The 19,092-nt window shown below is 43.3% G+C and overlaps 1 protein-coding gene across 9 annotated transcripts in view; it reads right to left on the bottom strand.

Annotated features, from left to right (window-relative positions):
* RUNX1 (RUNX family transcription factor 1) overlaps positions 1–19,092 on the bottom strand; it is a 615,617-nt gene that overhangs the window by 100,428 nt on the left and 496,097 nt on the right. The gene's annotated exons all lie outside the window — the stretch shown is intronic.

Raw genomic sequence — 19,092 nt, 5'->3', positions numbered from 1 at the left:
TCATTGTCATTGTGAATGCTGCGAACAACAACAACAAATGAAAAATAATTATTCTGGTGCTCTATAATAAATACTATTTTCCTAAATAAGAGTAACAATATCGTAACATTAACTATATCTGTTATTAATATTAGCACACGTGATTTAATAACTATAACAATAATAAAAAAAATAACAATGATATTCATTAATGCAAAGGTAAAGTATGCACATCAATATAATAAGAATAGTTAACGTACTTAGCGAGGCATTTATATATTTGGCCAGATTCACAAAAGTAATCTGAGACAAAATCCTAACTTTACGACTTTCGGTATTCACAAAAGGCATTTAGGAGTAGTAAAGTTAGGATACTTTACTACTCCTGAATGCCTTTTGTGAATACCGTGGCACGTGTTGTGCAATCTGCCTCTCTCTAAGGCCAGGCAACCTGCTTGAAGGAGGTAAATCTTTTTTTCACCCTTTTTGCCTACCACAAACCTTTAATATTCATCATTATTCACAAATTCGTGAATCGGACCCATTGTGATTAATGATGAATATTAAAGGTTTGTGGTAGGCAAAAAGGGTGAAAAAAAGATTTACCTCCTTTAAGCAGGTTGCCTGGCCTTAGAGAGAGGCGGGTTGCACAACACTTGCCACGGTGTCATGGAGTCCCAAGATGATCTTTCACAAACCTATTTTTAGATGTCACAATTTCTTCTGTATCTCCCTCGGTGTCCCCTAGCCCCTAATCCTGGAAGTCCTCATTCCATTTCTTTCTATCCTGTCTACCGCACGTGTAGTTTCAAGTTGCAGATGTGCACCATTATTGTACATGTCTGGGCACAAACAATGGTCTTTTGTTGCTCTTGAGAGAACAAATTAGAGAGGTCAGGTCCTCAGAGTGCCAAGAAAACAATTAGCGAATGGATTGGGCCGTTTGAAGAAGGCCCGCCGCTGACGATAGTTGTATGTGCGACAACCACAAGGGCGGAGCTTCAAACAGGGGCGTTGGTATTGCTAGCATCAGGAAGTGAGATGTAGTAATTTCTTGGGACCACAAACTACTTTCCTAGTAACTGTTTGTGAAGTCAGGCAAACAACGCAACAATAGACACGCTTGAGATCTGGGTCTTGCTCAACAGACTGAAATATTCGTTAGGTTTTCGAAAAAATGCCATGTATAGAGCTTGATCAAGTGTAAACAAAAGGAATCGCCATATTTTTTCTTGAAGAAAGGCTCAAAAAAGTAGCCAGGACAGCACCTTCCAGAGTTTTTAGAAGCACATGTTCATAAAGTAACAAGTGGCTAGAAACAAGGTGAGACAGGGGAGCAAAATGGCCAGTGTATTAACTCTCCTCTTGTTGTATGGGGGTCCGAAGGCGTGCCAGCGGAGCCTTCTGCCAATGCACCCCACAAAGTGTATCAACTGAGCAAGTAAAGACCCGAGACAAACCATTACACAAGGCCCGCCTGCCCGGTAAATACTTCGCCATGTCTCCTTGGACTGATCCTACGTATGGTGTTCAGATGCATGGTGTAGAAGCATACCCCTCTGCATCTGGACTGCACCTCGTCTGCATTGAAGAAAGCTGCAAGGGCGGCTCTTGTGCTGCCAGGGTAGGTGCCTAATTATCCTAAACTGGCCTCTGGACCACCACTTCCATAATCCACAATCCCTTTCTCCCACAGACAACAGCCCTTCTTTACCCAACCTGTTAACCTCATCGCTGCGGCGCGTATTCCGCCACAGTGCTGAAGATTCCAATCGCGGGCGTGGTCATGACGGCTCCTAGCCGTCATCAGCACACGCCCACCGTGACTCATGACGGCCGGGAGCCGTCATGAGCATGGAAGAGGTTAATAGCATTATATGACCATTTCACTTCTGGCGCCGTCTCCTCAGTGTGGTTTGGGAAAAGCTTATTTCTTTTGTGTCTGTCATTTGTCAGCTAGCTCTCGTTTGAAGTAGAACTAGACCCTGTAAGAGCAGACAATTATTCTTATTACTAAAATACTATTATTTAATATAGTGGATTTAAAGTAAAAGCACCCAACAAATCTCGTTTTACGAGCTGAAAACAAGGAAAAGACATGTGTGTGTGTTTTATATGCATTGTTAATTATTGTAGCTCCTGACACGTGTTTCGCTCTTGCAGACCTCTTCCAAGGAATGCTGGATCCTGAATATTTATATTTTGTGAGGTTGCCACTAAAAGGCCACTGGAGGAGTAGTTCCTCAAAGAAACATACATTTGAATAGATATTTAAGAAAGTACTGGCCTTAAAACAATAATGCAGTCAATTACCCACTCGCTCTGTCTCTTTCTATCATGTTCATGAAATTGGAAAATACACACACACATACATGACAGGACTGTTTTTTGCTGATCGAAAAAACGCGATAATATGATGTTTTGAACTATTCCTCTCAGGACTATTCTGACACAGAGGCAATAGCATTAAATGGGCCAATAACAACTTGAAGTTGAATGTGCTGGAGGCAATTGATGGGTACAGGAACACGGCCAGTTGAGTGCCACAGCAGTGGGCGGTCTGTAAATTATTGTACAAAAGCTCCTCGCCCATCTCAATGGAAGACTCAACCTTCATGGACCATCAGGATGCAGTATTCCTACATTGTGCACTGAATATAGTCATCACACACCGCACGACTACCATGGATGCATTCGTAGCCTACAGCCACTTCCTGCAGCGCTTCATTATCCTTTAATCCTGAATATTGCATTATGTACTGAGGCACTGCTGTGTTATTGTAAGCTGATGCTCTCTACCTGCCCAGTATTGCGCTATAGACTTGTACTGGAATGCAATGATGTGCTCATCGACCAGGTTTAATTTTCCCCAAACATACGATACTAATTGTGCGATGAATCATTGACACAGTATCTATGAAGCAACCACTGAAATTTAAACATAGCAACAAACAACACTAAACAACTACAAAATCGTCACTTCTTTCACCTTATTTTCTTCAGCTAAGGAGAGTCTATGTAAATCTTCCATATTTAACATTAGCAAAAAGAACAGATGATGGACAGAATGTTGACTTGTGGATGTGAGGCGCACTCATGCTATTCACTCTACGAACAGGATTTTGTGAATTTTTTACCCATTGTTGCTACCCTGAAATGGACAGGATGTTGAGCACTACAAACATTCACCTCCAGTCATATATCTGGGTTTAATCCATTGTTTTTTTTGCTCACCATGCCACCCCAGTATGGACCCAGCCATATGCAAATCAGTCTTGACCCTGCTCCTCATGGGAACTGTCCATCCCTAACTTCCAAGCCAGGTCCGCTCTGGACCAGAACAAGCATCCTGGGACCAGTTTTGTTGTATCAGCCCTTCATCAGCCAGGCTGGCTTGAATCCAGTGTCCCAGTCAGCACGGGACTAACATCTGGGCATATCGTTCCCACTTAGGGTGACTAATGCAAAAGGAACAATTGGTGGATGGAATGCTGAACAATGCAAACATTCACCCGCAGTCACCGCTCTGGGTTTAATCTATCATTCTTTAGCTCATTTTGCCACCCCAGTTCAGACCCAGACATATGCAAATCAGTCTTGACCTTGCTCCTCATGGGAACAGTCCAGACCGAACTGCCAAGCCAGGTCCTTCCTGGACCAGAATAAGCATGGTGTGGCGTGGCGAGCAAAAAAAACACCATGGATTAAACCCAGATCTTTGTGACTGGGGGTCCATGTTTGCATTGTTCCAAATTCTGTCCTCCATTTGTTCTTTTTACTATTTAACATTAAACACACTTACAATATATAAATAAATGAAAGAATAAATAAACTACACCTGGAGTTATGAGGACCCTCACTGAGCCATCCATGCAATTAAGGGGCTTTCCCCCGCTAAAAAAAACTTGCCAATAATCTTTGAACTTGGATACAGTCAGGAGCTCATCCATTCATAGCCTTTCTCTGATGGATACAGGCAGTGTGGCTAATACTGGACAAGTGGGTCCTATTGCTCATGTAAAGGACTATGCAACTTCTCTGGGAGCTTTTGAGAAAGAGAAATGGCCAATAGACTGCAAGTAGCATTGATGTGAATGACTATTTTAGACAGTGCCCTGAGAGCACCGATAAATAGAACCTCAGAACGGGCATCAAGGCCGCTGTCCGTACAATGCAGCTAGCCGCATAACAGCCCTGTAAAATGATATACGCGTCAGAGCAGAAGTAATGTAACCTGTAGACAATGCATGGGCATGTGCCAACTAGACACTGTTAGTTGACAAGGCGGTGTAGTTGGCAACCTTCACATTTGCAAACTGACATGTTGGCTTAGTTGCTTGCCAACAAAAGGTATTAGTGTGTCCACTTTGTTTGGTCGTATTTAACACCCTTTCAGCGACTCAGCATCCCACCAAAAATGTACTGCGGTAAAGGTGCTGTGAGGGTGAATGGCCCTGTACTTGCCTATTCAGGCTGATGTCGGTAGAGACTGTTGGGTCGGTCGGACGCGCTATAAAACCGCTTTCGCTCTCTGTGAACACCAGGTGGGCACAGATTCAGGAGATCTCGACTAGGTTTATATACTGTTCCCCATGAAGTAACTCGCCCTGTAAGGCAAGGTTTCACTGTAGAATGCTGTACCTATGGTGAGGACCACACACCTCTGATATTGGTCGCCATGCCAACATCCTAATTAGCAGGGGCACTGGACAACCTATTCTTTTTTCTTTCCCCACATCTGCATCCTGTTCAGTACAATCACCAAACCAAATAGAGCGAAAAAACAAAATCTTTTTGGTAAATGGGTTGGATTCAATAGAGGCGCCAGAAAAATCATTAGCCAAAGAGCTTCTTTCGTAAACATCTTTAATAAACACTAGGAAAAGCAAAAAGAACACGGACATTTTTCTAAAATCTGAAGTAAAAACAAAACAACTTTATTTGAATACTGAAAATGCTTTCAAATCACTGAAGAGAAGAAAAGACTTTCCATGCAGGGCAAAGATAGAACCCTGGCAACAGAACCCGCGCAAGGATGCTTGGTACCAAGGGTGAAGTGGCATTTAGCTGCTTTGTCACCTGTGCTTATTTTATGTAGCATCTCCTTGCTGGAAGTGGCCAAGGAAGATAAGCTGTCTTCATGACTGACAGGACATCCACTCCCAGCCCATCCAGGCCGAAAAGCAGCCACAAAGGAGTGGCATACAACTGTTTTATAGGCACAATCACAATTTACTGTTGTCAAGAATGATTGCTCCAGGCTACTGTGACAGGCCCAGAAGGACTGGTACATTCAACGAGTCTGCTGAACTGCCTGTAAAGCATACACCCCATAGCCTATGCTTTTGCAAGATTTTACTGTGAAATTGATTGGTTAAACCCCAGTTCAAAATTTATTTGTGGCGAAACCACCAAACATTCCTGTAGATATATCCCTAAAAAAAACTCAGACACGGAAAAACAAATAAGATATGAGGGATAGTAGAGTAAAATCTTTTCAGATGTGTGGTGGTGGTAATAACTCACCACAAAGGATCTTCTGCATGCGTAGTGTGAGAATACCACCTCAGCAGTGCTACGGACATCTCTACAAGGGGCCTCGTGCCTGCAATATTGTATCTGATCTGACTGCTCGCACTGTACCAAGAGGCCCCTTTTCGGATGTCATGGAACTATAAGTGCCTTGCTGCTCTTCTAAGAATCTCTGCTATTGAGATGGGATCCCCTCCAGTCTTCAGTTGAGTTGTACTCGGGTTTAGGAGAGTCTCACAAGTAATATTAGTGACAATGCATCTCCTTAAAATGCCAAAAAAACAAATATATCCAATAAGAATGCAGTTATCTCAATTCTGTCTGAAATGGCTGAACATTAACCCTCTTATCTCTCAAAAGATTGGAAATCTTGTATATAAGTGAAGATACAATTCTGTATGCTGTTTGCACCGATGCCTTCTGGGATGAACATATTATGTAAATGAGGTTGCAATCCCCTCTGGAGTCAGTTTTCCACACTTTCGCTGCGTTACAGCTGAAACGGCTTGGCAAGCGGCGTCGCTATGAGTGATGCCCCTATCAGACCTTAGTTTACTTTGGTTCCTTCTTCCAATCCTATTCTGGTGTTCATCCAGCTCATTATAGCCTGAGATCTGAAAAGTATCCATAGCTATTATATTTCTTCATTGCAAATGGCAGACATTGTATCTGTCCCGGAAGGCGGGAAGGCTGAGTCATCGTAAACCTGTGAACCTCAGGTTACAAGGACCTCACAGGCGGGCAAAGCCCTTAAAGGCAAGCTCTCTTTATTCACGGTGAAAAACGAAATGATTTATGGGCAGACGGGAACCTTTAATGTTTGGGAGGTGATGGCCGGAAAGGGATTTTTCATGTCAGTGAGATGATTGGCAGAATGGGGCCTTTAATGTTGGTGAGGAGGTGAGCAGACGGGGATCTTGACCAGCGATGAGCCTATGGAATGATGGGAATCTTTAAAGTTAGTGCGGTGATGCGCAGATGAGAGTCTTTGATGTCAGTGAGGAGAGGGTATGAAGAAAATCTCATAGTCGATGAGATGATGAGCATATGGCAATCTAGCAATCTTTCATGTCGGTGAGGAGATGGGTAGAGAGCAATCTTTCATGTCGGTGAGGAGATGGGCAGAGAGCAATCTTTCATGTCGGTGAGGAGATGGGCAGAGAGCAATCTTTCATGTCGGTGAGGAGATGGGCAGAGAGCAATCTTTCATGTCGGTGAGGAGATGGGCAGAGAGCAATCTTTAATGTCAGTGTGGAGATGGGCAGAAAGCAATCTTTCATGTAGGTGATGACGTGGGCAGAAGGGAATCTTTAGTATAGAGGAGGCGAAGGGCAGAATGGAATTTTTAATGTCACTGAGGTGGTGGGTAGAAAGAGATTCTTAATAATAATTACAGACCGGTAACCAGGGGATCCTCAGTTTTGGCACGGGAGCGGGCAGAAGGAGCTTTGAATTATTAACGAGGAAAGGCTGTTCTTAATGCTGGAGTTGAGATTGGGATGAGTGCCTAAATGTTAGCTATGTGAAGAAAACAAAGAGATGCCAACAGACTAGGGTCACCAAGCGTCCCAGATTTCCCTGCCGGATACTCCAGATTTTCAGAGGACTGTCCTAGTGTCCCGGCATGCTTTTTAATTTTAGGTAAATGTCCCCTTTTTTGGGACTGAGGTCAGGTCGATCTGGAAAGCACAATTGAAAGTTACATGCTCCATTTACTGAAGAGTGAAAGTAATGTATCTGTTTTTGTCAGGTGGCACAGGAGGAGGGTGGCTGCATCCTCCCAGAGAGGGGGGACAGGGTGGGTAGGGGGACGGGGAGAGCTCAGGGTTAAGCCGGTCCTGATATATGTGTATATTATGTATATATGTGGAGTGGTGTGGCTCACTGGTTAGAGGCAGCAGACCCAGAAGCAGAAGTCGGCCTGGGACCAGGGTTCAATTCCCGACGCAGCAGGATCGTGGACCAAGGTCAGCGGACTCGATAATTCTCGCCTCGGTGCCTACTCTAACCAGGGGTCCCACTCTGCAACTCTGGGCATTAGCTTGCCTAATCTCCACAACGGCCCCATCAATGCTGGGGATGCTTGGCTCCACCTTGGGGACTCCCAGTAGAGACCATCCCACAGGGAAAGCCAGGACGGGTTCCCCAGCGGTATACAGCGCCAGGACGCCGGCTGGCAACAGTGTGCTTTACAAGTAATACATTACATTACATTACATTTATTATATACACATACATTTACAAGCCTATTGGTGTGTGTGTGTATATTTATATATATATGTACATATGTGCACATATTTACAAGGGTATGCAAAAAAAGAGGGCCAGGCCAGGTAAAAGAAGTAAGACTAAAAGCTTTAGTCCTACTTTTATGTCGGGCCTATCCCGCTTTTTGCTTCTCAAAATCTTGTCACCCTACTACGGACACCAGCGAATCTTGAATTCTGTCGAGATGGTGGCCCAGTTGTATCATTCAGGAAGGCGAGAGGCGGTGCAAGAGGATGTGTAATCCTGGAAAATTAACAGAGAAATCAAAGGGCCATCAGGGCTTGCAGGTGGCAAATAATGTTGTGTATGTGAGTGGGTGGTCCATTCTACACTCGGTGTCAACATTTCCATTGTATCTCGCAGACAAACGCTTAACATTAACAACCTCCCAAAAAAGGAGCTTTCTGTGATACTTCTCAGACTTACAAAACAGACTACCTGTTTCAGCAAATCCAGTTGTTATTGTGCAATAGAATTGCCAGAAAACGGGCTAGAAGATGGCCGCCTCTTTGCACCATGGTTTGAGGACTATGGCAGCCGACAGGGTGATTCTCGCGACCACACAAGTGGTTGCAGCACAATCACGCGCAAAACAACCCCGCCTTTCTGCTTTCTTGGCATTTCTTCTCCCCCGAGGGAGGAAGCTTGCAGTCACACACTCAAAGACAAATACGAGGCCGGGCCGGCAAACACGCACATTCAGTTTGTTCCCTGCTCTGGGGTATCAAAAGAAGCCCCGCCCTCGGTGGCAGCCATGTTCATTGTCAATGCGCGAGCAAACAGAGGGCCTGAGCATCACAAATCATGCAGCGAAGTGCAAACAGCCACCGCCTTGAGGAAACAACCACACGTAATGTGTGTAAACACCAGGGCGAATTACTTACTCACTTAAAATAGGAGCAGCCGCAGCTAGGCCTGCAGGGCCAGGCTCCAGGCAGCCTGTGCGTGACGTGAGAAGGCGCTAGCCTCACTCCTTGAGGTGTCGTGAGTCTAAGGGGGAGACGGGATGGACAGGGGACTGCTAAAAATGACCTGGCAGAGATTTTTAAATGTAGAAAAAGAGCACAGATTAGAAACAACATTCCCTGCAAAAATATAATTACTTAAGATATTAAAAAAATAGTTATTAACAAGTGAACTAAGTAAATTACTTGCCTAGTTGTACTAGCCGTCAAAACAATTCAGTTGAGTGTGTACTTCTGAAGTCTGTAGTTCAATTGCCGATTTACCCTAGCTTTCATCCTTCTAATGTCCTTAAAAATAACCGCCATTGAGACAGGTGGGAGGAACATTTGTAATCTACAGCGCTATTAATATGCAAAATTTGTAGAAGCAAGCAAAATATAAGACGACGCTATTGTTGTTATTGTAAATATTGGAGAATTATTGCATTGACGCTGGAGCTCCCCCTTGTGGCCATGGAAGGCTTGCCACTTTCCCCATTTCTCGTTGACGTACTATATTATGCACTCTAAAACTGAAAGCATGAGTGCAGATTTATTTTGAGCAACGGTAAATGTTATATTATTTAATGTGGGATAAAGTGCTCCCTTCCATATGTTATAATGATATTGCTAGTCACTAAGAAGTTCAGTGGTAATATAGAGCAACATGGTGAAGAGTCGAGGTCCTTTGTAATTCAGAGGTGACTTGCAACATCTTTATAATATATGGCAGGGGGTGCTTTATTCCTATAATACAAGGTCACTTATCACCTTTTCCTCAGATCATTCAAGTTCTTGGTGAGTAGCTCTTTAATAGGAAAGAGATAACATATTTGCAAAATGTACAACAAAGGTGGAATCTCTAGTGCAAAATAAATATTTGCTGCAAAAAAATATTAGAATTACTGTAATGCACATCATATTTTAAAAAGAAAAAGTGCTGTAGATTGGAACGTGTAGAAACGTACGGAGAGATCCTATCCTTTCTGTTATTACACAAGACATGCGAAAAATGAACATGTTGCCATTAATATCTCCTTTTTGCTTATCACTCTTCATCTAGACAGATACATCAGAAGAATGAAATGTAACATTGCATTTTTGTTTTTTTAAACTGCAACTCTAATTATGCTCTGTGTCCCGCTTTTTATCTTGGTTGCTGGTTCTGGAAGGAGGCATTGTCATAGAACTCATCTGCAATAAGTTATGACATCTGCACGGATATGTAATTTATTACAAGAGACTAGGTGTGTCACCAGTCACCAGAAAGAAGGAACTTAGACACAGGTAATCCTACCAATTGTATTTCTATTGCACTCAATGCTGATCATTTAACTAATTTCCAAGCACTCACACATCTGGCATTTCTGCAAATAGTTGTACATTAAGACGTCATAGGCCCAAGTCACTAAATGTGGGTAAGCAAGGAAGCGCTGGGGGTAGATCCAGAGTTTACTGGACCTACGGCCACTATAGAAACCATTTTCCTTAAAATTAAAAAAAAATCACTATTCAACAGTATTATTGTACTTTTCAGTCAGCCAGTAATTCACAATTCCATTTCTGGCAACACTTTTACTACCAGCAGAAAATGTGTACATCTAGTGATATTTTGTTACGGTTATCAAGGAAGGGGGTAATAGTTCTGGAGTTACACTGACTATTTTTGGCTAGTTGGCAATATTGATTGCTTACCCTAGGGGGGGCAATACCCCTATGCCAACAACTATGAAATATATTGAAATAAGGTAGAGCTCAATAATAATGGAGAAGTATGGCTTACTGGTTAGAGCAGGCAGACCCTGAAGCAGAGGTCAGACCCGGGACCAGGGTTCAATTCCCGACGCGGCAGGGTCTTGAGCTCAAATGTCCATGGACTAGATAATTCTCGCTTCGGTGCCTGACCTAATCATGGGTTCACACTCTGCAACTCTGGGCATTAAGCTTGCTTAATCCCCACAACGGCCCCCCTGCGGCGGGATGCCTGGCTTTCACCTTGGGGATGCCCGTTAGGGGCTATCTCACAGGGAAAAGCCAGGACGGGTTCCCAAGGCAAGCGCGGAGATACCCCTTCGGGGGTCGATTCAGGCGCTATATAAGAAACATAATAATAATAATAATACTAATATACGTGTGTTTTGATATTCAGTCAGAGATTACATCTTATTCGTCACCTATGTTTATTTTAATGCAGTTGAAAACAAATGAAAGCCTCCTCTGTTTAATTGTGAGGCAGCAGATAATTCAGGCCTGCCAGCACGTGTTTTGCCCCTCACAGGCGTGCAGGCCGGGGCTTTTTTCAAGGCTAAGATGGTTTGTACGTTAAAAATAGTGTTATGGTTATGTCATACCTTTTAGTCTGTCCTTGAGCTCCTAAACATATCTTTGGGTAGTAGATAATCGTGCTTGTCTACACTTTTGATTGGAACGCAGGGACCGAATCGACCCCTACTAATGAAAGATGTTGACCACGGTTTCAAAAGAATTGTAAAAGTCACTTCGTTATTAAACAATTACAAACATCTTCTACCTAAAGATACCATGAGGACCACAAGGACAGACCAAAACGCCTTACCCACAATCCCTGTGAGACCAACCATAACACTATTTTTGATGTACAAACCATCTTATCCTCGAAAAAGCCGTGGCTTGGGCGCCATTGAGAGGTGTATCATGTAAATGTAAATGTATTGCGATTTATATAGCGCATGTATCACCCGAAGGCATCAAGGCGCTTGCTTAGGACACCCCTCCTGGTATTCCTCTGTGAGATACCCCGACAGGGTATCCACAAGGTGAAAGCCAGGCATCCCGCCGCGAGGGGCCGTTGTGGAGATTAAGCAAGCTATTGCCCAGAGTCGCAGAGTGTGAACCCGTGAATCGAGTAGGCACCGGAGCGAGAATTGTCGAATCCATGGACATTTTAAGACTCAAGACCCCGCCGAGCCGGGAATTGAACCCTGGTCCCGGGCTGACCTCTGCTTCCAGGTCTGCCTCCTCTAACCAGTGAGCCACACTTCTCCACTATTAAATAGAGGCTTTCATTTGTTTTCAACTGCATTAAAATAAACGTTTGTGACGATTAGTACATAATCTCTGACCATTATTTTACTCAAGGAACATCGAACCACATATTTATTATTATTTTTATTATTGAGAATTGCTTTTTCTACCTTACTTAAATATAGTGATGTTTTATGACAGGAGATCTGTAGTAACGTCATTTTCATGAAGGGAGACGAAATACTTATAGCACCGAGGTTACCGGGTTCTGGGGCTGTACTCTCTGTTACCAGTGACAGTATTTATTCCTGAACAAAGTCCTGCATGCATAGATGATAGCGCGCGTCATGCTGTACAGGTGATTACACTTCCTCTGACCTTTTACAAACTTTTAAAGTACGATGAACATAGGAATGTGTGTTTAATTTAAGAGCCACTCTAGTGCCTGTCTCATCCTAATGACTGGTAGACTGGAAGAAGTTAAGTTTGCACTTTTACTCAAGTGATATACCCAGAGTATAGTTGTTTATACCATCCTTGTGGAAGCTGAGAACCCCCTCTCGACCATATCCACCTGGGCTATTCTTCCATAAGGCAAGGGAAGCGCGATCACTCCAGAACGCCAGTGGCTGGTGTTTGCGGTGCTTGATTTTTGCATTACATTTTAGCACAAAATGCTTCCGCATATCCATGCATTCGAAATACATCTCCAAATGCATGCTTTGCATTTCACACAATTATGCGTAACATCCCCGTATTTTGCCTGTTTTTTCAGAAATGTCACAATTATGCAAAAGTAAAGCAGAGTACTAAGTTGGAGAGTACCAACCTTGGATCACTACGATGCTCCTTCTCAGGGTAAGTGAAAAAGAAGGCTTCTATGAAGGAAAACATGTTGAGTGGGTAATAAATGATGAAATGGCGAGCAGGGTTTCGCAGGGGCACTGTGAGGGGACTGGTGATCCTACAATTAGTATTATCAGTAAGTGATACAATTCTTTATCTCACAATGGTGTTTCTTGTCATTCAGTAGCACAGGACGCTAACACTCATACCGCTGTTGGGCTGCTCGCAACAGGAAACGTTGTCCAGTAGTGAAACCTTCAGCTGTGATACACAAATAACCAAACATCAAGCTTCTAGTTACCACTTCCCTAATTGAACAACATGTGTAAAAGCAACCAACAGGGAAGCAGCACCAGCCAAAGAAGAAATATATTTTGGCATTTGTGCCCTCCCTTTCCAGAGCAACAAGACCATTTTTAGGCCGTTTGTGAAAATCTGGTGCTCTCTTGTGGACATTTGTGGTGCTGCCTTAAGGCAGCCATTTACAATTGCCATAATGTGACACCAGCCTTGGTGGGCAGATCACTTTGTATGCACGTGCCTTGTTCCCTTAAATGCTGGTGTTCTGGGTACTTAATAACTGGCTAAAAGCTAGAGATGAGATGTCAACGAGTTGACATCCACCATCGCTCTGTATATTCGAGAATGATTATCATTAGGAATGGTGACTCTGCCTTTCATCTATCTCAGGTTGATAAAAGTGAGGCCCAGTGATTTGGAAAATATATCTAGTGCCAAGAGGCGTTTCAGGTAGTGCTGTGTTCCCTTTACTTGTTCAATATAGTCTGAACACGACTTCATGAAACAGTATTTATTTATTTATTTATTAACACCTTTGGTGTTGTACACTGCAGGCTAGTCCCCGCCGGCCTCAGTGTGCTGTTCAAGAATGTTTATCTATTTACTTATTTGTAATTATTTAAACAATCAAGTACATGTCACACTTTTTGACACGCATGAACACAAGTTATTTTCTAGGCCTATCGAAAGAGAAACACTAACTAGCTGTAACAATAACAACAATTTTATAGAGTTTTCTCTCTTATGAGTGAGACAATTCATACTCCTTGACCTGATAATACTGTGCAGTATAAAGAATATTATTGTTTTTGCTATTGTTTTGTTGCTGTTTTGTGATGTTGGCGATGGTATGCCTATATTATCACTGGTTAGACTAAGGAAGTCAATAAACGTACTACCAGGGTGATTCCTCCGTTAAGGCAGAGGAAAAACTGGCCCCAGAAATGGAAAAATTAAATGGTAAGAAAGTTAATATTTTACCATTTTGTTTTTCAAAGCCGCGTCCCAAGCCAAGGGTCAGGACGGGGATGTGGGGCTTTCTGATTTCTGCTGCTGCTGGTAATCAGGCAGCAGCAGAAAGCAGCCATGGGCAGGGCACTTTAAGTTTAAAGTGCGCATGTCTTTTTGGCCGGCAGTCTTGCGACGGCCAGCCAAACATGCGTATTTTAAATCTCTGATCTGGGTTAAAGACAGCATAGGGCTCCAGTGTCCTTGGGAGTGCCCACGGAGGTCGCTCCCTCCAATCCTGGTGCCTTTTTCATGCTACATGAGAGCAGCGCCAGGACTGGTTACTGCGGTTTCCTGGGTCCCGCGTTGGAGCCTGCCTGCCTGGAGAAGACCGGAGCGAGGAGGACATTGCACCAGGAAATTACAGGGAATTCTTTTTTTTAAACTTAGTTTTTGCATTTATTTTTGTCTCCCCACTCCACTACCCTCTTTACATGCCAGCCGCCACTGATGTAGTACACACTAGAAAGATATTCATATTGTTTATTTTTTTTACTAAGCTTGGATTGTTAACAGCGCCCACGGATCCTTGACCCGTAGTGCAAGCAGATCCACACTGAAGCTAGGCTTCTGGGAGCAGCGGCTGCTTTGAGTGTTCTTGATGCCACACTTTTGGTGCATACCTTTCAGAGCGCCTAGAGAAGATGTGCATCTTCTTTGCGCCGATTAAAATTATCTTTGAAAACACTTTGGTACAGATGTGATCTGGCCTCATCCAGATGCGAGTGTTGCAATTTAATGCGAAGAATATTAACTGTTTATTAAGCACTAAACAGAGACTGGATTAGATTTTGGCACTTTAAGCAATGAGTAAAATTAATATGCAACTCAGTGGAAAGAGTTTTCCCGAATTCACAAAGATGAAACTTTGAGTAACAGACTTGAACCTTTCTGCATATTGTTCAAAATCACTGCGAAGCCTACAGGGTTCGTGTGATATCACATCGCCTCCCAAAGACCCATGCCTTGGAGGTATGCAAGTACAAGCAAATATTACACTTAGAAAACCATCTTCTGACAGCAGAGGCCTGTCAATCATACATTCTCCTGGCCCACTGGCAATGGTGATGGCTTCCAGAAACGGAAGTAAGGTATTGGCGGGAAACTCTCCAAGCAGCAACATCTCAAAGGCATGGAGACCAGCAGGAGCGAGGACCCCTGGCCGCCACAGAAATACGCACAAAAATTTAAGGGTCATACTCATTTACATAATGCCTAAAATGTTCTCTCTAAACAATCGTCGAAAACCGAAGTTATACAAAGAATATTTTTACCATCATTCTGATAAACAAATTTCAATATTTACAGCCAAAAATGATTTGCAAGAAATGCAAGATCAGCATTCCTCAAGTCATGAAGCGGTTTTTGTGCCCGACGGCTCCAACCCTGCTGGCATGGTCTCTCGAAATATTTCACTAGGCTGCTCGAGTGCCCAACTCACCCTTCAACACATACTCTCTGCAGTCGGTTCTCAGAGCCCTAATGGCCCGGGCTAATCCCCACGCGAATCTTCCCTCCAAGGACTGCCAGGTTTGGGGGCACAGGTGCCCCACAAGCACTCAACAGCCCCTGGCCCATAGTGGGGTAAAACTGTTCCATGCAAGTCCTCACCAGGATGAACTGCAAGATGTGTTAATAGCCAGATGAGCCATTAACAGCCCACCTGATTCCCATCACCAGAAAGAGATATTATTGATGTGCAGCCGGACGACACCCGGAAGCATCCAGGGGGCAAAGTGGAAGAACCCCAAATCCCTGTGGGCTTTTTATCTCCTCGGCCACCCCCCCCCCGGGCCACCCTAGACAAACCCTCTCATGCAGGAGCTGGAAAAGGCATTAGATCAAGATACTTCGCCACTAACTCGCCATGTTCTTATGAAATAGTGGTTCCCTGAACCCAACCGAGCATAAGAGCACCACATTTCCCATGGTATCGGCCTCACTGGTGCGCTGCTAGTGCGTGCCTTTTAAAAATGGTCCTTAAGGACTACATCCCAAGAAAAGGTTGGGTCTGATTGATGACATCACATATAGTTATGATTCTGGTTGGTGGATCTGTGGTAGGTGAGAACTGGTGGCCATGAAAGGCATACCTGGCTGGTAAGTGTCTGAGCTCTGTGTAAGGAAGAGAGAGAGCGATATAGGATTGTGATGGGGTGAGGGGCTGCCGCCACGTTGGAGTCAGGAGACAGGATGAGATTGGGGTTGTTTATTGATCAGGCATGTACTGTGCATCTTAGGTTAGTCCTGCTCTTGCATGCAAATGTCCTATTGGGACAAATAAACATCTAATTGGGGCAACAACAACAAAATATGGATATTCCTGAAGAGTATTTGCTTGTAAATGTTTGGATGTGTGTCTTGTTAACCGCTTTTCTTCTTTCACTGTTGCTTTTGTTTTTTAGCAACTGGGTGTTGCTTACATTTCACACTGCTTCCTTCCACTTCTCCAGTTCTAGTATATGCTTCCCCATTTTTTGCTCTAAGCACGCAATGCACTTCCGCAAGCGGCCCACCATTTTAAGACCAGCAGCACAAGATCCATTGTGGGATCTGATAAGTAAATTCACCGTTTTTTAATGCCGAGGTACATTTTCTTCTATTCCTCCACTATTAACGATTTCAACGAGGGCAATGCATTTCTGTAAAAACTCAGACTAGTAGGCCTGAAACAATGTCCTAGTTTGTGTCGAAATTAGTTTCTTATCGGTATATAAAATACATGTCAATGTCTTTAAATTATTTAAATTATTTAAATGAAATCTGTACATCAAGGTCTAGGCGTTCTGTGGAAGAATGTCATGCAATGTTCCCGGTGTCTTATATAATTCTGTACAAAAAAATACATAAACAACTGATCAGGAATAAACATTGCTGAACACTAATAGATGATTGTACAGCTATGCTTTTTAAGTCTGTTGTTAGCCAAAATCTTTTGATTGTACTATAATATTATATATAATGCACTTTACTTCAAGCCAGCCCTTTTCTTCCTCTGGTATGCAGGGCAATCAGGCAGTGGCCGAAGGGCTGGTCTGACACGTTTAGGGTGGAGGCCATTTTTTGGCAGTTTGTGGGCCTGTATTAGGGTCTGGGTTTTAGTGTTGATTTCCCTGATATTAGCACAATCAGAGCCCGCAGCAAGCACAGATGCATGCAGCCTCCCATAGCTTGAAAAATCTCTTATACACAGTGTCTTTACAAGTTCAAAACTGCCCTGATTTGCAAATGTGAGACATTTTTTTTAACTATCTGATTCGTTAATGGGAGGCATTTTTATTTTGATACCCGGACCTATTTTCTGTTCTAGTCCAACCGCGTTGGTCTGCCGTTGTGCCATTCACCGTTTTCTTCCATGCACTACAGCATACAAAATTGGGCAGTGGTTCTGCCCGCTTCAGACTTTAGCTGACGTCCATGTGAGTAACGGCATTCTTTTCTGTCACAAGGTGCACATCTGCACACAAAGCTACTCCTTTTGCTGCCAGACACTAACTACTATGTGTGCTTTTGAAATCAAAAACTATTTTGCTTTTAGCCAATTTTTTTTATATTGGTGGGGGTATGGCACCTCTACTAGAAATAAAGTTTTACCAAAACCACCTAAAAAAAGAAAGAAAAAAACAACAAGCATTGACAAATCTAAATGTTTACCAGCTAACAACCACCTATTGACTTTACCAATGCTTGTTAGGTTTAGTGGCCAGTGAAGACTTAATAGTATAACCGCATCCCCAAAACCACATACTATTTGCTTTTTCTCTGGTCACGAATAACGTGCCAAACTCCGCTAGGCACCACTTCCCCAAACCCACAAGGACGGCTGGTGACCGCAGTGATGGTGCAAGTGTCTTGGCGGAATCGTGCTGAATTGTGGAACTGAAATAACCTCACGCCTGCCCACAGGGGAAGACAGTCCCTTTGGTGTGATGAAATGCACACTCCGGGACCCGTTACTCAACAGAAAGAAAATCTACCACTTTGGGTGCGATTGCATGTTCAGTTTCCTTCATAGTCCAACTTGTGGCGGGAAGTATGTCAGAAAAACATTTAGCTATAAAATCATGCTGCATAGAGTACATAGCCTCGTCCACATTAGTTTTCCACCACACCGCCACCGCGATAGTAGAGACCACGCAAATCCAAACGTATTTCTTCGGCAAAGATACTTATTTTAGTAGAGTCACTTAATCTGACGCGTTTCGGGCATCCGCCCTTGCTCACAGGGTACATAGCCTGTGAACGTTTGCTTTGGCCATATTTCCACTTTTCCTGCTCATCATCATCAAAAAGCCTTGGGGGAGTGTTCCGGTGTTAGTATGGAAACCCTACAATGCTAGTTAATTAAGCTGCTATATGCCAGTAAAGTCTCACAGTTCTCCATAGGCCTAAGTGGAGTAATTTCCGTTCAGTCTGAGGAGCTGGGCACCTATCCGTGGCCTATCTAGTGGCCCTTTCTAACCACGGGTCACACTGACCTGGTGAAACACTGGTAGAGTAGCGCTCAGGGGATAACTTCATCTTGAATATGAAATTATTGTTATACTGGTCTCTGTATACTTGTAAAACACTCTGATACCCAAAAGGGTCATGTTCGCGCTATAGAAAACTATCAAAATAAATAACACAGAAATATTCAGACTGACCTTACAGCTAGCTGGAGTAAATGCTAGGTATCATCAAGCTGAGGTATCAGCAGGGCCACTGGAATTCTGTCATTCTGTGGCTGCGCACTTTCCACATAAGTGCGCATTTGCCACATAATCTATTGTCATAATTTGCAGATTTTAACAAAAAAAAATCCTAGCTCAAACAAGTCAAAAGTAACTGAAGATGGAGTGACGTGTTTGTGTGCAGTAGAAGGCCCTTTACAAATCTGACTAGTCACCTTTCAGGTGCCTTGTGTAAAAGTGTGGATAATTACATCAAACTGTCATGTAATGTGCAGCATTATACCGCATAATTGCATTTTCTTGTTTCATAATTGAGACAACTCTGCCGCATAATGTGTTCCTCCCCTGCCGCATAATTCCAGTGATCCTGGATATCAGTTTTTTTAATGATTCAACCCAATAATACTTATAATCAACAAAATGCTTAAGAATGGCTGGAGCACCAGTGACGCTTGTACGATAAGAACTTTGGTCATCCCTGATTGAAAAAGCAACAAGCACATAACACTAAACACATTCTAAGTCAAGCCCAAGCGTAA

The sequence above is a fragment of the Lissotriton vulgaris genome, chromosome 8, assembly GCF_964263255.1.
Source record: "Lissotriton vulgaris chromosome 8, aLisVul1.2, whole genome shotgun sequence".
In the NCBI taxonomy this organism is placed as follows: domain Eukaryota; kingdom Metazoa; phylum Chordata; class Amphibia; order Caudata; family Salamandridae; genus Lissotriton; species Lissotriton vulgaris.
Note: the sequence above shows the minus strand (reverse complement) of the source record. Positions and strands in the feature narration are given on the sequence as shown.